This window comes from Idiotropiscis lumnitzeri, chromosome 5 (genome assembly GCF_059441095.1).
Source record: "Idiotropiscis lumnitzeri isolate Australia: NSW breed Sydney's pygmy pipehorse chromosome 5, RoL_Ilum_1.0, whole genome shotgun sequence".
NCBI classification, from domain to species: Eukaryota; Metazoa; Chordata; class Actinopteri; order Syngnathiformes; family Syngnathidae; genus Idiotropiscis; species Idiotropiscis lumnitzeri.
Window position 1 is genome coordinate 21,622,988 of NC_142395.1, and position 26,350 is coordinate 21,649,337.

The 26,350-nt window shown below is 41.4% G+C and overlaps 1 protein-coding gene across 1 annotated transcript in view; it reads left to right on the plus strand.

Moving 5' to 3' along the window:
• Positions 1 to 26,350, plus strand: part of znf536 (zinc finger protein 536) — a 188,549-nt gene that overhangs the window by 15,565 nt on the left and 146,634 nt on the right. Inside the window, exons 2-3 of the mRNA XM_088297073.1 lie at positions 6,825 to 6,909; positions 24,270 to 24,320. The gene's annotated coding sequence lies outside the window, so the exon portion shown is untranslated. The remainder of the gene's footprint in view (positions 1 to 6,824; positions 6,910 to 24,269; positions 24,321 to 26,350) is intronic.

Consider the following 26,350-nt stretch of genomic DNA (forward strand, 5'->3'; position numbering starts at 1 on the left):
TTATTGTGACATTTTGTGTGATAGGATGGGCCGCCGCCGCCGGTGTTAAACGGTGTGACTGGCATTTGGGGAAGTCTTTTGGGGGGGGGGGGTGTTGTGCGTGTGCGTGTGTGTGTGTGTGTGTGTGTGTGCTTATATTATTAAAGGTTGCCTGGGTGCTGAAGTGCAACAAAGCAGATGGCCTTTACATAAAACATGCTAAGAAGATGATTAGCATCCTCCTCCTCCTTCTTTCTCTTCTATTACAGTAAAAGTAGAACACGTTTCTATAACGACACACAACAAAAGTATGTATTCTGTTTATCAAATGCTGTTTACAGTCCCGACTTCATACAAGAGGGAATTTGACAGAAATATTCAGGGAATAAAAACATCATCAAGCATGAGATTATTTGGATTTTTTTTTTTTTTTTTTTTTAAAGACCAACATATGTATTTATTTAAAAAAAAATTTTTAAATCGATTTAAAGATAAAGCTAAAGATGTCCTTTATTAGTCCCACAATGGGGAAAATTGAGGTGTTACAGCAGCAAAGATATAGATCACATTTCTGCCTCTACAACTGTTTTTGCCACTTGAGCAGTGAGTTATTCTAAATTGGTTCGGTGACAATAAAGTATTTGTTTTTTAACCCATGAAAAAAAAATCTATATTTGGAAGAGTTTTAATTATATGCATCATAATACTTCACCAGAAAAATCACAATTTCATGGGAATGGAGTCTTAATATTACAAGAAATAAAATCCTTATGCAATTCTTGAATAGTTCAAACTATTTTCTTTAGTTTTTAATTGTCAGAAGAATGTTTTAAGATTTTCTAGAAGAAAAATATGAGAACAAAGTTGTAATATTACAAGAAAAATCGGCAAAAAATAATGGCATTAGCTTTTGACCAAAATTTCTTTTAAACTTTTGAACTTTTTGGGGGGGAAAATACATTCTAACTCTATTATTTTTCCATTAAAAAAAAACCATTTGATGATAATGTAATATTCAGATTTTTTTTTTAATGCTGGTTCGTGTATGACTTCATATTCGTTTATATTTTTAAAGTGGAGCGCCTGATGTGTCACAGAGTTGCTGCCCCTTGGGTCAACATTGTGTGTGCGTGCATGTGTATCCTGCTTACGAGCCTCCTCAAGTTTTTATCACCAATCTGTCATGCACAAGCACGGAGCACACTCCTTTTGCACCACCCAATTATTTGTGTGTGTGTGTGTGTTCGTGTGTAAATATGTGTGTGAGCATCTTCAAATTCTTCTTTTCGGGCTGCTTGTGTCCCTCCCCATCCCCATCTCGTCTTGCTCGTCCGCCGCCTTTCACAACAAAGCGTGTTTGTTGTGTGCCGCATGCTTTTGCACTCTCACAATTAACCAGAATTCAAATGAAGGTGCTTTGTTTGAAGGGCCTGCGAGATTTATTATTTTTTTTTTTTGGGTGGGTTTGTTTGTTTTAACGTTTAAAAAGTCTCGTCTGGTTTCGTTTGTTGTCGCCACCTCCTCCGGTTCAAGCACTTCCTGTTTAGCGTCGGGCGACTGATGAAAGTTTGGCGCACCTCTCGCTGTTAAAACGCTCTTTAATTGGACGGCAAAAAAAACCCAACAAAAACACAACAAACACTTTGTCGTCGCTTTAGAGAGCAAAACTTCACATGTGTGACTGAACAACAAGAACTACAAAAACACTTTTAATTTTGTTTTTTGTTACAAAATCATCTGTACAAAACAATAAAAGCTTTAGATCTTCTTTACAAACACACACACACAAACACATACACACGCTGCAAGGAAGATGAAAAGATTCAAAAGGAAATGTGACATTCCTTGCTCGTCTCTTAAACTTGCGATATTGTTGTCTGGCACGCGCACACGCACACTCCCGCCTCCAATGTTGCGTGTGTGTACGCGGTGGTCTTTCGCGGCGAATCAAAAGCATCAGAACCCATCTGGCGGTGGGCTCGGCGGTCCGGCCGGCTTCTTAATGACCGGCACGTATTCTCAAATGGGTCTTGGCAGATTATTTGCAGGTACTTGACTTGCATCTGTTTGCAATTTTGCAAATGTTCGCGCACCACTTGAACCCGTCGAAAAAGAGCGAGAAGAATAAAAAGAAGAAGAGAGAAAACGGAGAGGGGAAGGCTATTTTTAATCCCGGAGATGACGACAGCTGTCACAAAGACACGCCGGCCGACATTGGTGGTCCGCACCTGGACTCAAACTGACGCACGTTCCACACAATCAGGATTTGGGAATCTTTTTTTTCTTTCCCAAAGGTAATCATGGAAATAGAATTAATCAGTTCCATCATAAAAAGCTTCGGAATGTGCACGTAATGTTTTAAACCACGTCATAGTCTTAAAAGGCACCTCAAGGCAAAAAAGAAAAATATTAGCATCATCATGTTCTATGTGTGACCCCAGTAGCATAAACATGATATTCAAATTAATATTGCATTTGTGGAATAAAAACGAAACAGATTAATTTTCACTATTTTCAGAGTGAAGCAATTTTGTCCTGTAACGCCCTCTGCTGGCGACCGAAATTGACGTCAAGGTTCCCGCTGGCTCACTTTTGAACACTACGGCTCACTTGTTTTCTAGTTTTGGTCACATGGTATGTTGGCTTTAGAGCGCCTCATTGTCAGCCATGAGTGCATACATCACGCTTGGAAAACGGAAGAGCAAAAAAAGGGTGTATTCATTTATTTTTTTAAATTCTGACATGACAGACAGCATGTGAAATTTGGGCCAGTGTGGCTGTTTTAGAGTGCCTTGTTGTCAGCCGTGAGTGTACACGTCACAATGAGGAAGACAGCAGAATAATGAGTGGGGAATTTTCACAAAATTTTTATTAGTCCGACTTCTCTGGTGTGATTGTAGTAGAGTGCCTGGTTGTTGGCTGTAAGTGTGCGCGCATCATGTAGAAAAAGAAGGAAAAAAATGTGGATGGTGTAATCATTTTATTATTATTTTTTTCACTTTCAATCATGTGGTGCCTCAGTGACGTTTTGTGGTTGAAGAGCGACAGGTAGCGGAGCTCAGGTTGATTAGCCCCTCCCCACGATGACCTCACAATGACATCACATCTCCTCGTTCGGCGTATACGTCTTCCCAGCTCTAGTGTGACTTCACCGCTTGTTATTTCTACCATGTGGTGAGCAGCTGACCGGCTTAAACCCACCCCATGGGTCCCCCCCCCCAAAACCCCCCACCTCCCCATTGAATAATAAGGTGGCCTATTGTCCCGGCCGGCGAGCCCACCCTGACTGCGGTAATTGCGGAGGAGGTGGTTACAATTACATTAATGACATATTTCATCAAGTGTGTTTATGCAGCGTCAAGAAGAGGCCCAACTTTTGTTTTCGCATTTCCACTACCCCCCCCCCCCCCCCCCCACACCCTATGCACCCCCCGCCCCGCCTCTCCATAACGCTCTTTGTGCTGTGCTTTATTAGCGACAAGGGAAAGGGGCGGTGCCCCGAGGAGGAATTATGGCCAAAGTGTGTGCCTTGCAACTTTTTACCCCCCCACCCCCCACCCCGTCCGCTCTCACCCCCCTCCCTGCTGCAAATGTTTATTTGAACAGTAAGCTCGTGATTTGAATATTTGTAATCCGTGCTTAAATTTACAGGCCAGATGAACTTTTTGGCACAGAGCGGCAACCATAAGCGGGATTTTCTCAAAAAGCTCGACAAAATTTTAAGCCATGTGCCAGCCTTATATAATTTTACACCACGCTACGGAGGTGGGTGGGGGGCGGGGGTTATTGCAAACAGACCGACATCCGTCTTATTTACTTTAGCTGTCGTGCTAATGCTAGCACGTGCCAGACGCCCAAGCAAACATCTTGTTTGGCATGCAGGTTGTTAGAGTAAGAAACTTTGGAGCAAGGAAATAACAAATGCAGTTTAAAAAAGAGGTGAATATGAAGGACTGGAGAAAGTAGAGTAAGGGTCTGAAGGAAAAGTAACAACAAAAAAAAGACAGAGTACAACTAAAGGAAATAAGAAATAGAAGAGCAAAGAAAGAAGCACAGAATAAAGGTAGAGTGAAAGAATAAAATAATCAAGGGAGGACTAAAAAGAAGGGAGGAAATCTTAAGGAAAGTAAAGCTAAAAAATGACAACATTCGTAAGTTATGAAGAAATGTGGAAAGGTACTAATAAAGTTGACGGGAAGTAAGAGTTTACAAAATGAATGAAGGATGGATGAGAGGAGTTAAGAAAGTCAGGAATGAAACAAGAGTCATTGAATGAAGAAAATAAAAGAATAATAAAAACGAAGGAAAGAAAGGAATGAATGAGCAAAGAAAAGAGAAGGACCAACAAAGTCAACAAGAAGCAGAAAAGGACAGATGATGAAGGAAGGAAATCTGAAGGAAGTGTGGAAGGACAATAAAGTCAACAGCAAAGATAGAAGTATAGTTGAACGAACAAAAGGTAGTAAAGAATAAAATAGGAAAGGAGACGTGAAGAGAAGGAAGAAAGAGAGGACAGAAGACATTCATTCAGGTGTCTGCTTCCTCACAATGTGTGTGCGCGCGCGCGTGTGTATACTAACATATTGTGTGCGTGTAGGGTTGCGGAGGAGCTGTGTGTCTGTTTTCATGTGTAAGTTTGTGTGCGAGTGTGTGTGTTTGTATGTAGAAAGCAGTTGGGTGAACAGATGAATGAATCGTTGGCCTCCGTCGTGGTTGGCACATAGCGGCGTGAAATGCTTCTCTTGGAGGCCATTAAAATATACATTAGCACACGCACGCACACACACGCAAACTGTTCCCATGTCACCGTTCAATGTGAAAGGTTCTGACTCAGAAGGGGGTGCGAAAGTCGACCAATTTCCTCTGAAGTGAGAGCAAAGTTATCCTGATGATGTAGTTTAAAAAAAAATATATATATAAAAATCTGGCAATTTTTTTAAACTGTATGTATGTATATAGGTATCGATCTCTCTATCTATTTAGCTAGCTAGCTATTTATATATACAAATAAATAAATTATATATATATATATATATATATATATATATATATACACACACACACTTTATATGACTGGTGCTTTAATGTAGTGCACAAAATGGATGTATTAAAAGCGCACTAAGCTTTTCCCGATGTGTCTTCTACACACACTCTCATCCCCACACAGCAGGAAACAATAGCGTGAAGGCAGCCGAGTTTAAAGCAGTAAAGTAATAAGGCGAGAGCAGTCAAGTGTTGTTGATTCCACAAAAGATGCAGGGGGAGAATACACACATCAAAACAGCAAAAACACCCATTGATAGTCCAATACACACACACACACCTACACACACGGAGAGTGTAACACACATAGACACACGCGCATAAAGTGTATAATCCAGAGCAGGGTTGTGTCTGGCAGCGGATTTCTGAGCGTGTGTGTGTGCTCGGATGTAATTCATTTTCCATCTCTGTTCATTAATCATTGTTAAAATTAGTGATCCATTTCTTCCACTCTGCCATCTGCACTCAGCCTCCTCACAAACATGAACGCCGGCCTCCTAATCACAAGTGACAAGGCCTCCAAATAGCTTTTTTTTTTTTTTTTTCCTTCCGTCACACTCGAGCCAGCCGACCGACCGACCGACCGACCGCGCCGTCCAAAAGAGGAGGCCCGGAAGACAGCAGATGTGCGACGCTATTTGAAAATAAGCACGATTTTGACATTAACTAACGCGGGACGCCAGCTCTGCTTTAGCTAACAGAAAAGCTCAAACGGATCCAATCTTGCGTCGCTGATTTACATGTCGACATCCGATCCTGTTTCGTCAGTGTTTTCCGTTCAAATGTGCCTCGTTGTATTGTTGTTGTTCCACTTGACGCAAAGATCAGCTGTCAATCAAGCGGAATCTCTTAAAAGTCGTCCCGCTAACGACTTCCTCGTGGGGAGGGAGGTGCGCAGATGTGGTGGGGGGGCCTGCATGAGGGCCACCCGCATCTACACACGCGCAAACACGCATACAAAGCCATCATGTTGCCTTAAGTCACAATCTAAATTGGCTCCCAGGGGCATCCGACTACCTTGTTCACCAAAGGCGTTGTGTGTGTTTCCTGAGTGCTGAGCGCATATGCTACTGTAACCTGAGACACCCCCGCCCCATCCCACACACACGCACGCACACAAAAATACACACAATGCTATTGGGACTTGCAAGTGTTCTCCATCAGGACCGTCAAAATAGTTTGCTTCTATCTTTTAACACACACGCTCATAGAGACTGACTTCCTCATGAAATTACCAATTTTATAAGGGAAACTAAATCTCATAAACATTTGACTTGCTAGCGTGCCATATGTTAGCACACCAGTTGGTAGCATTGTATCCCTTCCAATTTGAAATGGCACTGAATTAAAAACAAACTTATATTCTGGGTGTGTCTTACAATCCTTTATGTACATAATGCGCTAGCTTGCATTTTAGCATTTTATCCATTCTCATTTGAAGTCATTTACTGCATCATAAAAACTGAAATTATTCAACACTTATCCTTATTTAAAAGCTCAACTCACCTCAGAAAACTTTGAGTACACGCATTATCTAGCTTTGTATTAGCACATGGACCGTTAGCATGTTGGCATTTTATCAGCTTTCATTTGAAATAGCACTGACTTGGCCTTTGTTTTTTATGTACTCAAAGGGTTCTATCTTAATGTATGGAATGTGATCATGTTTAGATTTTCCGATGTAAACGAGCTATAAATTAGCATACTGACCGTCACTAGTTACTTGAGTGTTAGCATTGTAGCTACCTCATTTTTGTTGTCAAGCTTCAAATGAATTGACTGTATGTATACTTTTTTTGCAGTCTGGTGTTGGCCGTCCATCATCTTCCTTCCACAAGGCGAGAGCTAACAAGAGCTAACGAGCTAGCAATCGGTGTCCGTCAGCAGGTAGGATCAAACATGTCCGTCATTACGATCATCTGTTTCATCCATTTTGTATTTGTTGATTGGAACACATGCGATGGCAGGGGATAATATTGGGCCTCTGCGTTCTTTCCTGCAACCAGTCGCAATTCTCAAACTATGCGCCTTTGCTTTCAAAGTCATTTTCAGAGATTATCTTTGTGTGATATGACAAGAACGCTAATGATTTTCAAAATATGCCATCACTACATGGATCCCAGTCAATCTTTTTGGTGTATTTAGAGACAACAATGTTCTCTTTGTTGGAGCAGTAAAATCAGTTTGACGGATTGTTCTGGCATGATAGAATGAGAGCTGTATTGATTTTCTGTTTGATCAATTTGTGACAGGTCACAATTTTCACTTTTCATGTTAGCGCACGACTGGTGTTAGTTTTGAAATCATTTTGGGAGTTTGATGATTTTGTTCTTTGTCCCATTCCGTTGATTTTGTTCTTCGTCACAATTCACTGCTGATTTTATTTTAATATCAGCGATGATGTGTTCAAGTCATGAGGGTTTCGCGCATTGCGCCACTTCCTATGTAGGAAAGACAATGTGCCAACGTCATAACGACACAAATCGGTGCACAGGATTACTACTGGACCCTCTCCAATATTTGTGCATGCGCCTGTGCGTGTGTAATCAACAATCTGTCATCATCATCATCATCATAGTGAGACAGACATTTTATTTTTCATTTGATTGATGCACAATTTGTCAAAACACGCAGAGGACACGTGGCCTCTAATAACACACGTTGCGTTAGAATATAAATAAAAATATGTAAATATAAGAGTTACTGATGCGTGATTACGAGATACATTGTATTGTGGGATTGTTATTGTGTTTTCATTGCCTCTTTGACACAAGAAAATGTTCAGCATTGTGCAAGCGGGCCGAGGAAAATGATGGATGTAGTTCGAGTTTAACTTTAGGAACTTCAGCAAGCTGCACTGCCCAGATTTCATTTTTATTATTATTATTATTATTATTATTATTGGGATTATTACTATTATTATTATTATTATTGTTACTGTTACTGTTATTGTTATTATTATTATTATTAATAATTTTTTGAAACCTTAACCCAACTTTGAACTCCTACTTTAAAACCCTCATTTTTTACTTTGAAATTCTGACCCTAGATTGAATCCCTTCTTAGAAACCCTAACCCTACTTTGAAACGTTAATCCTAATTTGAACCCCTCCTTTAAAATCTTTTTATTATTTTATTTTTTTTGTTCTTGTTCTTGTTCTAATAACAGAATAATGTATAAATTACTTTACACACACATATCCTAATTATCTTACTCATTCGGAATTTTCAACAATTTGCATTCCATTTTTTTTTTCCTTTTACATTTTTTTTTTCATTTGACCAAAGTTTTGCTCCTATTGTTATTCTGGTTGTTAATAGTATGTTGAGCCTGTGTTGTTTTACAATTGTGATTCACTTTGTTCTGTGAGTCATCTCATATATCCATGATGGAATTTAGTATGAGTCATGTTATAAGCTTAAATATAATACACATGATTGTAGAGCGAGAGAAAGAATGGGTTTAAAAGAGGTGGTGGGGGAGGGTATTCGTCAGAGGGGTTGCGCGGCGGGTTCAAGGCAGTTTGTGAAAATTGATCTGCACTAAATTCCAAATCAATGCAAACCTCTTTTTTTTTCTCTGGGAAACTCACGACGGATCCTTCTTCACTCCAAAGCAGACGCGTCAGGCTTAAAACTTTCAAAAGCTTACTACATGTTTATTCAAATACAATAACAACAATCACGATGACTACTCCATGTAGCCAGCGTATGGGTCCGTCATGCGGAATATGATCCCATCATAACAACACTCACATGCATACTCACACAATTCAATTATTGTATTTATTTCTACTTCACTGTATCAATACGGTATGAGTTCAATAAAAATGGATTACAAAAGTAGAAAACAATGTGCTTTGTATCCAAATAGAAAATAATAAAAAAAATAACAATTATATTCATTTGCATTTATTAGATTGAATGAATTCTGATGATTTAAAAAATACAGTATAATGTCTCTTATTGATTCGATTTAAAGCTGCCATGTGAAACTTCTGTATTCCTACGGCTTAGGGTTAGGCGCAGTTTCCGTAGGATATCATGGAAATATTTATATAATTGTATTAATAAGAATCAAAATTAATATGATACAACTGTAAAATACTATTAAATAATATAACTCATTATAAAAAAAATGTTGCAATAAAATATTTTTAGTATTTGTTTTTAGATTAGTGTCAGGGTGTCGTGGAAAACAAACATAACCACTGTTAATCCTAAAAAAGTTGCCAATTGGAATAGACCCTGCCCACTTCTGGTCTGCTCTCCAAATCAGGTCACTGTTGTTAACTGAGTCGTCAAAGCCCGCATGGAAATCGGTTCATTCGCGACAATGACATCATCAGGATACCATCTTAGTTAGTCGGGCATGGCGTCTGGTCCATTTTCTTCTTTTTCATCCTTTTTAGCATCTCCAGGGCACCATTAGCAGTTAGCGGTTCAGCTGCTCGGTGGGTATAAATAAGACGTGATTGGCATCCCGGCGGAAGTCTCTTCACGTCTTCCTCTGACAGCCCTCATTTGCGGGACGAGTGTCACACTTGGCGGGAGTTAATGATGATAATTATTAGCATTTTTTTTTTTTTTTTTTTTACATGGCAGGATAATTATTTAAGAGCTTTTGTGCATGTGGTCCTAATCAGCGCACGCAGATTACGGCAAAGCAGTATGGCGACAGATGACACTTGGATGCGTCCTGCTGTAGCCGTGCAACATCGCATCGTGTCTTCTGTAGCTAGCGGGCACCCTCGCTTGCTAACTGATGTTTTGCTAGTCCAACTTGGATGTAACAGTTTTGCTCTGATCAACCAATCAGAGTACTCGAAAATATGAATTGGAAATGTGAAACAGTTCCATTACTCATAGTGCGACCTTGATTTAAGAGTGCCGTCACTTATAAGTTTTTGGTCGGTTTTTGCTTCGTGTGGCGATTCAAAAATAATAATATGACAGATACATTAACGAAGTGAGAAAATGGCCAATTACGGTACTGCAGTGCTCTGGCATGTGGGCAAGGACAGACACAGTTGGCAATGCACTTTTAGCTGTTTGCTAAACTGGAACACCAGTCGAACACATCAATACAAAATGAAAACACTCTCAAAGAGCATGGAGCTGACAAAAAGACAAACTAACTCCCGTTATTGAATACTGACATCACCCACCTTAAAGGCACACAGCACACTGATGTCCCACAGTTTGTTTCAGATCGGAGAATGTCTTTATATTTTCTTTCATCATGTTTTGTAAGGTCAGAACCTTTCATGATGTTGGCATGTTTTCAACATGGTAGGCTGTAGGTTGCTAGCATGCTAGCAGGTGTGTTATGTCTCCATAGCTTATGTAGCTAGCTCATTTGTTTCATATGCGAATAGGCATTTTCTTGCTAGCTCCAATTTAAGTTTCAAAGTTAGCACGCAAATTGTGTAGCTAGCCGAGGTGATTAGTAGGTAACATGCATGCTGCATACATTTGTCATGGCCTAGCACAGAGAATGTCTTAATTAAAAAACAATTTAGCCTTCGCCGTCAACCAATTTACGCTAGCAAAACAAACGGGGAAGAGACTGGGGGCCACATTGTTAATAAGACTTTTGATGCATGCTGAGAGAGAAGACCTAAGTGACCTGTCACGTCATCTATTAGCACCACCGCGTAGCCTGAGGATGACGCACCTCCTGAGGGGGGACGGGGCAGAGGACGGAGGGGCGGGTGCGTGTGTGCCACTTTTGCTGTAAATGAATTGACTTCCTGTTTAGAGAAGCTAACTAGAAAGCGAGCAAGGGAACTTGTTATCCAGGGTCCGCTGGCCTACATTCCTGACTAATTGTATAATTGCTAAAGCTCTCCAAATGAGCAAAGCCCACCCGCCAATCCGTGGCCCCCCCAGTCTCCTCGATCCCCCCTCGATTCCCCCCCGCCTCCTTCCCCAAACCTCCAAAGCCCCCAACGCCAAGCATCCAAAACGCTCGCTCGCTTCAAAGCGAAAACACTAAAGAGCATTTTGGGACCAATAATTATTTCAATAAATGGATGGATATTGTTCACCGACTCTCGCTGGTTAGCAAGCCGCCACTAGTCTGATTAGCAGGCAGCAGCATGTGAGCGAAAGGTTAATGGAACTTGCTGAAAGATTAGATCGGAAACGTTGAATCTTCCTCTTCACCGTATAGTATGTCTGTAGCAATAGCGCTCCAAAACACTAACATCTACGGAGATAATAAAATTAGCAGACATTTGGCTAGCTAGCTGACAATAGTACCTTCTGTATAATAGTTACCACATATTCTCGGTGTAGAGATAGGTGTACTGTATATTCTTTGTATACGTGCAATAAAGTGTGTAGTCATAAATAAATGTAGCGCGTGGGGGACGTTTGCTGCTCATGTTTTACTGCTGGCTGGCTCAGGGTCAAATTGAATTCTAGGAATTTACGTGCGTGCTCGGCGCCATGGCGACGCGCATCATCCGTGAGGTTAGCGGCGGCTAACGGGATAGCGGATGCAAGGGGGGGCCCTGAAATGAAGCCGTTAATGAACGCCATCGATTGGTAAAAATGTGATTTGCATACAGGCCCGGTGATCAATGCATTAACCGATTTCTTCAAGCCCCCGTCAGCCCCCCCCTGGCCCTCCGGACCCTCGCTTCCCCCTCTTGAAATGTGATTTCCTGAGTTTCAAAGTGAGTGAGAGAGTTGAAGCTAATGCCCATTGATCGGCTACCTTCACACACGAATACAAAGCATTTGATTAGCCGATGATGTCGCGCACACACACACACACGCACACACGTGCCTGCGCGCGCACACACAGACGCCCTAAACACTTTCACACCCGAACTTAACTTCTGCACTTTACACTTATATAACTGTTTAGAAGTAAAAAAAATATGTACGAAAATATGCATGTAATTCCATTTCTAAATAAATTAGCATGAATTAAAATTTACATTTAAGTGATGAGTCAGGCAATACATTTACCAATTGTTAATTGTTAATGTCATAATAAATGTATGTAATGTTTTAAGTAGAATTTTTTAAACCATTGTTTTCTGCATTTATTATTAATATTATTACTATTATTATTAATAATAACTATAATTATTAATAATAATTATGTAGTAGTGTCACACTTGCATTATTCTGAGCTAATTTTTCCTCATTTTAATTGAAGAAACAATTGTTCTTATTATTTATTGTGAATGTGCTTTTGAAATATATTTTTCCTTACAAAAACAATTATTGCGCTGTTCGTTTGCTTGCTATTTTAGAGGTTGCCGTATTAGTGTATTTTGGCTGCCAGGATGGCCGAGTGGTCTAAGGCGCCGCGTTCAGAACCCAGTCTCCCCAGGAGGCCTGGGTTCGAATCTCAAATTTCCCCATTGTGGGACTAATAAAGGGAATATTAATATAATCCAAATCATTGCGGTTCACTGATGGTGTAGTGGTATCGGTAGCGTGGGATTGGTTCCCTCTCATATGTGTGTCCTATGACTGGCTGGCGACCAGTTCAGGGTGTAGGCCACCTTTCACCCGAACTCAGCTAGGATAGGCTCCAGCAGCCCCCTGTGACCCTGTACAGGATAAGCATTGTTGAGGGTGACATGACACCATATCATTGCTTTTATTGTTATTATTATTATTATCATTGATAGGATTAATTTTTAGTTAAAGTGGCTATTTTTTTCCCTCCGAGTCTCTCAGTGTGTGTTAGCGTTTTAAGTGTTAGCGCACGCGGTAAGCAAGGTGACATCTCTGCAGGGCCTCGTTCCAAACGGTTGGTGGAAGAAAGGAAGACGGAAAAAAAAAAAACACCAGGCGGGATAAAAAACAACAAGAGGTGTTAAAAAGAGCAATATGTTGTTTTTATCCACCTCCTCTCTGGTTTTGTGCTTCTTATTATAGCGTATTGATTCATCACCATCAGTGTCCAAGTCAAGGGCAGGATGGAGGTGGGGGGTGTCAGAGTTTGGGCGGATGATACAAACACTGGTAGGCGGTCATGCTCTTTGATGTTGTATTCATTTATTCCCAATAGCCTGTTGTCTTCATTTAGAAGTGTTCTATGTGGATATAAAAAATTTTGGCCAATCAGATTTCAGCCTTCATGTGTTGCCGTGTCACACGAATCTGCCTTCAAAATCAATCAAACTGGTCAACCGAAACTGTGATCCAGAGATGGCTTTATTGGTCTGTAAATGTATTTTTGATGCTGATTAAACTATATCTTTCCTTTTTTTTCTAGCATGTCAGGTTTTTGCAGAGATTTTAATTTTTAATTTTTAATTTTGGCCTATAAAAATCTTACCGATTTTACCATGTGCTGTAATTTATAGCCATGACATTTTAGAAAAAAAATCCACCTGTTGCTGAAGTTTATCCTTAATCCATAAATATTACTGAAGATATTACTATTTTACGTATTAGATTATATTATGTTATTTTCATGAAAACCTAATGTGGTAGACAAAAAAAATTAATACAAAAATATCTAGGAAAGTTTACTTTCATCTGTGAAAATTTTGGAAGAACGAGTTCAGAAGAACAATCACATCTCAAATTTACCCTCACAGGGCCAAAGCGCTTTTTCTCAATGATTTTGTTTACAGTATTTTGTCATTTTGGTTTTACGTCTTTATCGTTTTATAACTTAAATATTGACTATAGATTGCTCCACATGATCTACGTGGCACAGCATTTTTGTATAGCGTTGAGGAGATCATTTTGCCAAGATAGTGGTGGTTTAAGTTGCGTAACTCCATGCAGAAGGCCGAGGAAGCAAATGTAGGCCCCGCCAGTGTCCAAACGGAATCTGGAGACAAGCGCAAAGTGGAGACACGAGGCGGTACTGCGGCGGTAACGGCGGCGTGCACCACAAAAGGCTAATTGTTTTAGCCCAGATGTTGCGGCGGTGGCGGCGGCACAACAAGCAGGATACAATGTTCCTACTGAGCTGATGAGCCCAATCAGTGAAATGATTAAAAATTGATTTTGTCCCTGTAATTACAGTATGTAAACTACTTAGCCGCCATTGCAAAGGAAGTGATTTTCTAATTACGTATATACTCTGGTGTCTAATGATTGCTTTTTTCAAGTAATGAAGAGAGGGTCCTAACGACTCCGCTGTGTTGTGTTGTTCAACGGAGAAGGAAGGAGGGAGGGAGGAAGGGAAAGGGAGTGATGCAGGGGGGTTACGGGGAGATATGGGGGGTGGGGGATGTAGGAGCGCCGTTAGGGCAAGAAGACAGCAGAAGAAATAGCAGCGGATACAAAAGACTCGGATGGGAATTGAAGGTTTGCCGGATACGCTCACGCGCTAAATGGGGTTCCGGCTCACATCTAGTTAGCTGACGTCAGTAGCTGGGGTTCAAATTAACACCTCCAACTCCGAAAAGCCCACAATCTAACAGGCCCTAAAACATACAGTGGATTTAAAAAGTCTACACACCCCTGTTCAAGTGACAGTTTTTTGCAATATAAAAAAACAAGACCAGTTTATATCATCTGAAATATTTTTTCCACCGTTAGTGTGAAATATAACTTACGTGATTTATCTTTATTTTTTAATTTTCTGAGACAGGAAGTAAAAGTAGTTCAGAAACTGTGGTTGCACAAGTGTGCACACCCTCTTCCAACTTGGAATGTGGCCGTGCTCCCAATTAACCGGTTACATTCAAGCTCATGAGAAATGCGAGTCAGCACACATTTGCTACAATTTTAAATGCCGCTGATTAACCCCAAATAAAGTTTAGATGTTCATGTAGGCTTTTCGTGACATTTTCTTCAGCTGACTGGTACTGACAAGTAATGCTAACATAAAAGTCTCAATCCCAATTCATAACCAAACAAATACAAGGAATCGGTACCCATCTTCTTAGTCACAACGTTTTGGCCCCACAAATCTTAACCGCCCGCAAAACTTCCCCCCTAAACACACGCCAAACCCAATTAACTCTGAAGCTTAACCGAATGTTGTGAGAGCTCTATATAAATAAAGATGTATTGTGTTGTGTTGTTTTGTTTAACCCATAAACCTGACCCCGACTCCTAACGACAAAAGATGTGATCCCATAACTTGGTCGCTAACCCAAACAGCAGCACCTAGTGCGGCAGATAAACAATGTTTCACATGGCACGGTGGGAAGGAGAAGCTGGAGCGTTGTTAGGGCAGCAGCAGGAGGGAATATAAAAGACACGGATGGAAATTGAACGTTTGCCAGATGCTGCTAGCACGCTAACACGAGGGGATGACGGAAGACGGGGGTTGAGTGTATGTGTATGTCGGGAGGGGGGCTCGTTTGCACGGGATCAGGAAGCTAAATGGAGGCTGTGACTCCTCATGGGGGCTCGACCGGTTCTGACAGGCCCGACCGGCCCCCGCAATCTGGTCCATGCCAGGGAAGAGCCTCGCTTGGGATGTTACACATGTCGGATACAAGCGCGCACACACTCACACATGGACACGAACGCAGACACACACGGACACCAGAGGCAGCTCTCTGGGATTAAGACTTGTTTTTGGACATCTTGTGTGTTTTTAACCCTTCCACTACTTGGGGATATTAATCTTTTTACACGACATCTTACTCAGTCTATCTCAGCGAGGCCTTCAGAGGACTGTCGATTTTCTTCCCAAAATGGATGCGATATGCAAAAAGAACAACAGTGCAACCTCAGTCGTAACAACTGATGGTGTCATTGGAAATACGGTACAGAAAAATATATATATATCCACATATAAATTTACATACAAAATCCAAGGTGTTGAATTCCAGATAAGAAAATTTAAAAGACTCTAGATCTTGAATTTAAGGTACGATGCATTATTCCACATGCAAAATGGTATGATATTCCCGGTATGAAATTCCATGCAGAGAATTATATATGTACGGAATTTAGAATCAAAATTCCATATCTGAAATTCTTGGCAAAAAGCTTTCATGACACCTGTACAGACTAATCTTGTTCAGATTTTTTTGTAGTTCTGTTTCCAAAACCATAGTTTGTTCCTGAAGTGGTTCCATTTTAAATCATAAATGTGTCCTATTGAAATAATACAGACAAATAAAATAAATAAAATGTTTTTTTATCTAGCATTCCAAATGCCGTTTGGGTCTTAAAACGATGATTAAAATTCCATCACAATGTCTTGAAATTTTAAAATGAAACCAAATTCTTTCTTTAATTTCCATATCCATTCCATTAAGCAAAATCTTCTTCTTATTATTATTATTATTATTATTAATAATAATAATAATAACAATAATAATAATAAGATGAGGAATTACAGATTACACATACAAAAAAGATAATTCACATCTGAGGTCAGACTAGTTAAAAAAAAAAATGAAATGACGAACATCCCAAATGGCTTCCAGGACGAATTGTAATTTGACAATCTTGCAAAAAGATCATTAAAATTCCATCAAAACGACTTCAAATGCTAAATTAAAAATGAACTTCATCTTTAATTTCCATCATTTCACATCCTTGCCGTCAATCACTTTCCGATAACACTCCACCTTTGACCTACTGTAATAATTCCGCCTGTGCAGCAGGTGCGGGATGGGGGGGCCAGGCACCATCGCTATCATGGCGGGCGTTCGCCGATAACGCGTGGAGGTCAGAGTGCGCGTGGAGAGCACATGAATCACTCCTCCACACAAAAGCCTCCACGCTCCTTATCTTGACGCTTAATATTCACACTTTGATTCCCCCACTCACTCACTCGTTCTGTTTTGGGGGGGAAAAAAGTGCCTTTTCTCACCCCCCCGCCTACATTTCCCGGAGAACACGAGTAACTGACAGGCCGCCAGATTAGGAACGCCGGCGTGCAGCTGCGGAGGCTTTGAAAACGCCGCCAGCCCATCGGAGCAGACGTCCTTTAAGGATTCCTCCCGCTCGGCTGTGATCTTTTCGTTTTGTACCTTTTGACACGGAACGCCGCTTCAATGCCGCCGCCTCTCTGATATGTGTGTTTAAAAAGTGACACGCCAACGAGAGAGCGGTGACGCGGGAGTGGGAGTGAGACATGGCATCCACCGCCGACTCGTTGGTGTCCCGCAGGCGGTAGTGGATGGGAACCCCGCAATACAGCTGGCTGGAAGTAGATTAGACGTGGCAGAGGATTTCCTAGCGAGGCGAGAGAAGGCCAAGACGTCGAAGCAGCACTTAGGAGTGTTTTCCAGCTGCCCGACTCATTATTCACAACGTTGAGTGCTCTTTAAATATGCAAATAAGAATCTCATTACATATGCGCACATTTATATACATGTCCAGAACATTTTATACAGTCAGGTGTCCTGGTCTGTCATTTGAAAAAAATGTCTGACATGAACTTTGTTTCAGGGAAAGTATCACTACTTATCAGGCAGGACTTTTTGTGTTAGCTTTTCTTGCTCTCAGTGGCGTTGTGCCACACTGTCGTATGGTGTTCCACACAGTTTAATTTCGGGGCCCCTGCTGTTTTCTTTGCATTTGCTGCCTATGGGTTTCATCTCTCTCTCTCTCTCTCTCTCTCTCTCTGTCTTACCATCTCTATTTGCATGGACCATTAGTGCATGTAGAGTATTCTGTATATTTTTGGGGGATTTGGAAGCTAACACTATTGTTTTCCAAAAAATGTCCATTGTTAGATTTCAATGTGTTAAAATGTATTTGTCATGTACACAAAACACCAAACAACTCTGTCGTTATCTGTTTTCGGGAAAAAAATAAGTAAACAGTTTTAGACTGTCAAGCTCCACAGTGGCGGCGCTCTTATACTGAATGTGCGTTTAAAAAGTGACACGCAGGAGTTTCAGGGAGCTGTCGCGATACAGCCGAGCGGGAGTAGATTATACGTGTCAGAGGATTTCCCGGCCAGGCGGGAGATGGCAGAGACATCGCAGCACTTTGCGCTTTGTAGCTTTTCCCAGTTATTTGCTGCATCAAGTGCTCTGTAAATATGCAAATGAGGCTCTCATTACATATGCGCATAATTGCGTAACCATTTTTTTTTTGTCAGTCAGATTTCACTGTAATTATCAAGTATATCATATTTAAAAAAATCAATCATTTCTAAAATATAAATAAATAAATTGCTGGTGTAACTATGGACGCCGTCGTAACCATGCACTTCGCCATCTTGGGTTAACTCTCCTGAGGTGGGATGTAACAACTTGGTGTGAACCGAAATGATTGAGCCGATCAATTTTTTAATATAAAATATAATAGTAAGACATATTAATATAATATACAATACGTGTGCGTGTGTGTATGAGCACATGCATGTGTGTGTGCGCATGCGTGTCGAGGGGGGGCCCCGACAGCCATCTTGTGTCTGAAAGGCGAATGAAGTATTTTAAGGGGCCAATGAATTTGACTGCGGCGAATAGGATGTTGCCACATGTTTTACTAAAGGAAATATAATGGCGCACTATTATTAGATCACATTAATCACACGCGTGCCAAAGGCAGTGACAGGCGCGCTGAAAAGGATTGAAAACGCTGGTAATGGATATAAATTACCCATTGTGTGATAAAAGGATTCCCCCCTCCACACACACACACCCATACACCCCCCCACCCCCATGCTAAGAAGGTAAAGAGGAATAAAACACTAAACGTGAGCCGGACATGTTTTCACATGTGTGTGTGTGTGCGTGGGGGTGTGTGTGCGTGTGTGTGTAATAAAAGAGGGTTATCAGCACGGGATTAAAATTTTAAAGAAATCAGATAGTGACAGCGAGGAGGAGAGGAAAGGATAAAAAACAGATTAAATTGGTTTGTAGTGATGGAGATGAAAGCTGAGAGAAGGGCTGCGTATTGTTTTGACGAAGCTCTGTCTGTCGTTTCCGCCTCAAGTCCAATCAAGCGCAGCTCAAGATCTCATTACCCTGGTGTCGATCAGGATCAATATGATCGATATTTGGATACCTGGACTGTGTAATACTATAGTGTATTTCAATTTTGACAAAGAAATCAAATGACTGCCTTTCAAGCACCTCAAGATTCTAATTTCAAATCTCAAGTTTACTCTGGTATCGCTTAGTATCAATATTTGTTGACTGTCTGCAGTCTCCATTTCAATGTATCGGGTCTCGTGAAGGAAGCCGATAGCAGCCACCGGTATTGCATTGTTGACTGGATGTTTTGGTGTGAATTGAATTGGTTCACTATCATCTCATTTGCCCATTAAGATATAATATCTGTCAGCATATTTGGTAACTCTTTATAAGTTTTATGGCTTTGAGTGCATTATTAGTGTGTTGCCAGCAAAATGTAAACGTTTGTTCACGCAATTTTGGTGTTATGATGACTATCTATCAAACGTACTTGTGGTATTGGTGCTAAAGAGTGAATGCTCGTTCTGTTATGGGCCTGAAAATGGTGTTATTGAACATCCCTACTATTAACTATGTTTACACACTTGCTGCCACCCTCACTTAATACCGTGCACCCGCTTCTCAGCCCACCACGTGCCCGGCGCGCTTCATTTACCGGATATAACCTTGTTTAGTTGGCCCAATGTCAAAACACTCACGATCAAGATCTCAAGATCACATTACGCTTCTATCGATCAATAGCGACACAATCGATTATTGATATTTGGACCGTCTCCATCACACATTTGCGTCCATTACCGTCAAGTTTCCATCTTATAAAAACGGTTAAACAGCGTCTGGTGTGCACTAAATCGGTTTGTAGTGATGGCGATGAAAGGGAGTGAGGGGAGGAGGTGTGTCGAGGTACGAGGGGTGTTTTGACGGAGGTCTGTCGGGCTTTTGGCACGGCGATAATGAGTCACATCTCCCGTGCGCCCGTTATTTATGGCCGACTTGGCTGGCAAACAAAAGATCAATAATTTTGAGCAAATCTAATGTTGTCCCCGCCGCTAATGCGCTCGTCCATCACGTCTGTCTGCCGCGCCAGGAGATGGACTCGTTCCCTGTTTATTTGCACATCAAATGCAATTAGATCACATGGCTCTAATAACGTGCGCAGCGCCCACGTCAACCACCGCACGTGCACGTGCCGCGCATGCATATGGGTGCCCAAATGATAATATATGTATCGGATGGGCGTTGGCTTTTGCGCATCAATCTTCATTTCTTGCTCAGACCTCCTGTTTGAAATATGACGAGTGTCACCGGTGCGGCGCCCCCCCGCCCCCACCCCCGCCGCACGGGAGACACTCAAACATCCGTCACAATGGTGGCGACGTGTTGGCCTACAGCGCGTCGGCGACAAGACAAGACAGAAGATTCTTCACTGACAACTAGCCCTGGGTGAAACACTTCTTGCCACCTCGACTCAATCAGGTGCACCCCCTTTTCAGCCAGCCAGGTGTGCTTGATTTATCTAAGCTCGTTTAGGGAGCTGGACCGCAAAACCTCTCGTTTTTTGCCTTTTTATCCACTTCAAGATGTTTCAAAATCACACGCCGCTATCAATCGGGGTTGAGATTAACGAGGTGCACTTGATTGAGCTGACCTTTTTGGGTGGGGTACATCTTACCTCTCACAATACCGTATCAATACACAGTACCAGGTTTTGATAATTTGGTCATTTATGTTGTGTTTTTTGTTAGGGACAATTTCTTTACTCAGACCGATACCAATACTCACCTAAACAGACACGAGTTGGACTTTTTGTACATGTAATTTATTTTGAACAAATGTCAGATGACTTTGAAGAAAGAGCTTTCCTCTGACTAAAGGCAGACCCGTCTGTCTGCAATACAGAACTTAAGTTGAAAATAAAACAACTGACTCTGATTTCAGATTCATTTGTTATAAATTAACAAAATGACAAAATAGAACTGACAACTCCCGGAGTTGTAGTGCAAAATAATGCACAAACTCTTAAGCATTACACTTTGAAGTTGAGAAATAGGGCTGGGTGAATCCGCTGACTGTCAAATGACACACACAATATCAGTATTTCATATCCAGTACAGACCTTATTAATGCACTGAATAATATCATTCTATTTTTCTCAGTCGATGAAAGCAGGTAAATTTGTAAATGATGTATATCCATGAAATAATCAAGTGGCAAAACTCATCATAGCACCCAAATTAAGTTAGTAAATAAAACTCTCATTTCACCTCAAGTCAAATAAAGCCCGCCTCAAGATTTGATCTCATTAGGCTATTGGCCATCAGTATCAATCAATTGTATTCCTTTGTGGATCAATTTGGTGCTCTTGATTTTTCCAATCTCGTTTAGCAGGCCTGCTTTGGTTTTTGCCTTCACGTACACCTCAAGTCAAATCAAGTGGTATTATCAGTATCGATATTTGAACATTCCGGCTTTAACTAAACGTTAGCACCATTTTATGTCAAAATGTTAGCCTGCAAACTCAGGTTGAGACAAATTTGATATCGTGATACATCGAGCCGCTCGTGAAGTAGATACTGTCACTGTCAGTGACGTCCTTTCCAGCCTGCAAAGGGCTGGGTATACTTGATATATCTGACCTCATCTTGCGGTCCCGATATCCAAAAATCTGGCTTCCGCCTCAAGTCGAATGAAGCGCCCCTCAAGCCAAGTTCCCCGCTCGGCGGCAGGTGTAAGGCGCTAAGCTCCTTCCCGTTCGCCCTGGGTGAGGTGTGAGGCAGCACAATGACACACAAAGGTCACCTGGCCCACAACACCCCACCCGCCGGGACTGTGCCCTGCCCAACGCACCTCGCCTCAGGCTCCAGATTAGGAAGTTAGCATGAAGTATGTGGATGCCTTCCAAACAGATAAGAGAGTGGCGGTGTGCAAGCACTTTGGTCCAACAAAGTCATCGAACACTTTGTAAACAAAAGACCCTGGTGGCTTCCAAGTATATTGCTCCACCAAAAGTAATGGGACACGACTTTTGGGTGGACTAAAGTACTTGGATACCACCTCTTTTGAAAATAAATTGTCTTCTTTTGTCCGCTAAAAAATGGGGTTCTTTTTAAACAAATTACTTTTGCGGCAAATATTTTGGTCCACACTTACAAAAGTAAGTGCAAGACTGCATTTTTGTCCATGTATTTTTCTACAACAAAATTAATCAGAAACATTTGTCAAAAAAAAATAAATAAAACAAGAAAAAACACTGCACTGGTATCCAAATAGTTCCCCCCTCCCCCAAAAGTAATGTGACCACTTTGTGAACAAAATATAATAATAATAATAATAATAACGACAACATTGAGGTACTTTTGTCCGGAGTGTCTGAGTGGCATAAAGGTCAAAACTATTTTGATGTTTTGTGACTTGAGTGGTCCGTCTGAGTCCATTTGTTGTAACTGGTTCGCTTATTTATTTATTTTTTTATTATATTAATTTACATATTGGCTGTACAGTTTGCCACGCTGATCGTGAACTTTTCTGATCAAATGGGATGTCCCTCCATGTCCCTCCCGTGAGATTTAATGGATGAGATTGTGTGTGCATGTTTGTATATATGTGTAGGTTTGAGGGCTTGAGGCTGGTCCCCATGAATGCAGGAAGACAAAAAAATGTGTGCGCGTGTGTGTGGGGGGTGTGTGTGTGTGTGTGTGTGGAGGGGGGGGGTCAAGCAGCAGGTTGTGCCCCGCCAACCACCCTTCCCCCTCCAGCCTGTGCCAGTCTGCCACTCTTGGGGCACGCTTCAGACGGGGGCACATGCACTCACACATACACACACACACGCACACAATTCTGGCTCCCTCCCACAAAGAGTGTTAACCCTTCGTGGTCTGCCAGTCTTGTATCCAGGATGAACAGGTGGTCCGACAAAACATGGGCATCAATTTCCTTTTGACTTATCCCAGCAAGTGTGTGTGTGCGTGTGCATGTGTGTGTTTGGGTCAGGAAAATGAGGCATAAAGGAGGGAGGGGCTAATCAGAGCTTTGTTGAAGAAATACGCAAGCTATGCGTGATGTCATCACATGGGGTGAACATACCTCACTAGACCTTGTTTCATCCAGCATCAGATGAAACTTTGGAAATAAAGACACTGATGCTGTGCAGTTGAAATAAACCTTTGTCAACAAAAAACGAGACTAGGTGTAAGCCAACAAGACTGCAGTGTTGTCCAAATTATTTTGTCCACAAAAAATACCCCAAGGACTCTGGGGTGAGTATTTTCCACAAATAGTGTCATAGTACTTTTGTGGTGCTTTCCAAGTCTTTTTGTTTTTGTTTTTGTTTTGCCATGCAGGTTGTGTCCTCTGGTGTGGGTGTGCACGGCCACATGCGGAGTTGGGCGGCAGTGAGTTGTTTGGCATGCCCATCATTGGAGACACACACATTCAAGTCGCACCAATGAAAGCTAATAAGGGGAGGACCAAGTAAAGACTACTACGCTAGCTTCTGACGCTAGCCGCTCGCTTTTTGTTAGCCACTGGAAGGGTGCGTGTTCTGTAGCACTGTCAGCAAAATTTCCAGATTCCTATGTGAGACAGGTGAATGTTTTTCCCCAGACGTTTTTATCCGAGTCAGCAGCACCGAGGAGCAAAGTCTGATTAAATGAGGCTGCAAGTCGTAGAAGAAAGGAAGAAAAAAAAGTGTCAAAATGTTGTTTAATGGCTGTGAGACGCGCAGCGTAAAACATCCGCGCCGGGTCTTGTGACCACGATGCTGCAGGCGGCAATAAAAAATGGCGGCGGTGCTGTCTGTTTTTTCTTTTCTTTATTGCAACTCCGATTATGATTGACGCTCAAAATCAAAATGTCACTCAGCGGAGTAAGACGAGATTTACATTTGTTGGACACTTCATTAGGTACACTATGGAATGCCAATATGAATTATTTTTGCAAAGTTAATCAAGATTATATCTTCAGCTTTATAATTTGGAATAAAATTCAATTTAAATTAAATTTAAATTTACAAAATGGAGAGTATATTTCATATGTAATTGTAATGTATCTATTTATTTTATAATAAAATCTAAATTATTTTGTTTATTAATTGTTTAATTGTTTTTCATTTAATGTAAAGTGTTATGTATTTACATGTTTTTACTTTTTTCAGTTTTTCGTTTAGAAAGAGTGAGTTACAAAGATTGTTTAGTTCAATCCATGTTTTATCTTTCTTACTTCATTCATGGTTTTATTTGTGATTTAATAATATGATAATAAAAACATAAAAAATGATAACTAATTACTGTGGTGGTTTTTTTCTCGAACGGGAGGAAAGCCCTCTTAGCTGCGGAGTCGTGGGGGTGATAGGGGTAGGCGAGGGGGGCAGCTGCTGTTGGCAGTGAAAGTTTCTAATCTTCTCTCGTTGTTTCTCTGTTTTAGGATTCAGCGGCGAGTGCAAGAGGAGCTGACGCCGACCCCGGCTTAACCAGGGTAAGTCAGGTCATGTGACCAGGACTCCCCCTCCCCTTTATCCCTCAAATGACCCTCACTCACCCTATTTCTAAGAGGTGACTCAGGGACTTCTAGGAAGTGAGGAAGGTCAGCCCAGGTGAGGAAGATGACGTAGCAATTGATGAGGAGGTGGCGGATTATTTAATTTATCACTAACACAAAAAAGCCAAAGAAAAAGCAAAATGAGACAGTACTTTTCATGCAAGTGTGAAAAGAAGGCAAAAGCAAATTGAACTGAAATCAAGTTTAAATACTACCAAACAAATATGAAGTAAACGAACCCTGTTTCATGAAGAAAGTAAAACGATGACAACAACAACAACAAAAAATCAAGTCAATACCTGACAAAATAAAAAAGAAACTTCTCAATCTATGATGAAAGTAAAAATACGGTGAAAAAAAGTCAATCAAGTGAAAGTAAAACTACGACTAAAATAAAGCAAATCAACTCAAAAAAAGTAAAATTATTCTGACAAAGTTATATTGGTAGAAAAATAAATTAAAGCTATATAAACTAAAATCCAATGACTGCAAAAATCTATTAGAAGTCATCCAGAATTAAATTGAAGCTCCACAGTTTGAAAGGTTAAAAACTGTTTGCCGTCAAGTTCCATTTCCTGCTGCGGTGTTGTCATGACGTTCGGTTCCACTTTGGAGGCGTTCGCCTTTGGAGGTTCAAACGTATCAACAGCTAATTCCCGCCTAATCTCGTTAGCTCGTTAGCTCGTGCCCCCGCTGCAAGGCTTCCACCGGCCGCCCGTCTGTCTGCCCGCCTGTAAGCTGTCCAGACGCTTATGTAACACAGGTGTGTGTGTGTGTGTGGGGGTGTTTTCGGAGGGACCAGACATGCTCGAGAAGGATATCAAGCGTGTGTGAGTCTGTGTGCGTCGTCATTCCGGAAAATTCTCACCAAGTTGTGGATGAGCAGCTCGCGTTCATGTGCAGAGCGCCGCCACCTCCGCTACAATATTTACACACGGAATATTGGCCATGTGCTTGTGTGTGTGTGTGTGTGTTCTGGACATCAAAATTGACAAACAAATTATTTGATAACCATGTTTCTTTCTGGAGCCTTGATGTCCCTTTGAAACCATAACCTTGACTCAAAACCCTAAACCTGACTTTTGAATCCCAACCTTGGTGCCCCAACCCAAGTTTGAAGCCAGAACTTGGAGTCTTGCAAGTCTAATCCTGACTTCAACTTTAGTTTGACACTCTAACCCAATTTTCAAAACTAAACTTGAAACCCTAATCTTGATTTTGAAAGCGACATTGTTCGAAACCCAAACCAAGTCTTGGAACCCTCTTTTGAAAGTTACATCCCTGACTTAAAATGTGTTTTGAAACCCTATCCCTGAGTTGAAACCCTACTTCGCCTAACTTTCGGTGCGACTTTGTTGATGTGCCGAGCGCACGTCTGGACGCGTTGGTGTGAGGTCGCCGTGGAGGACGTGAATCACAAAGTCTTCATTTTTTATTTACGTGTGAAAAGTGCGGCGGAGGAAGACGGGCTTGCACAGGGTGGGGTCGTGATGGGAGGGGCAGGGCGGGGCGGCATGTCACCCGATCCCGGATGATCACGTCACTACTCCGCACGCTCCCTCGGGAAGGAGGCGAAAGGCGTTCCTATTGATTTATCAGAGAAATGCGTCTTTTTGAACGCGACTTTGCTGCTCACTTCTTTTCCGAGCGTCATTTGAAAGATTTCCTTGAATGAGAACGCTAAGCCTGAACACTGAATTGAAAGCGCATATTGAAGCCAACATCCGACTTTGAAACCCTACCTGTGGCAGGAATGGCTAACCCCATTTAAGCCCTACTTTGAAATCATAACCCCAGCTTCCAATCAAAATTTGAAACCCTGACCTAATTTTGAAGCCATCTTTGAAATCGTAACAGCCTTACTTTGAAGCCCTAACCATATTTTGAAGCCTTAATTTGAAACTTTAACTCTGACTTGAGTTGCTAGCTTGAAGCACCAGCCTTGGCTTGACACCCTACATTGAGGC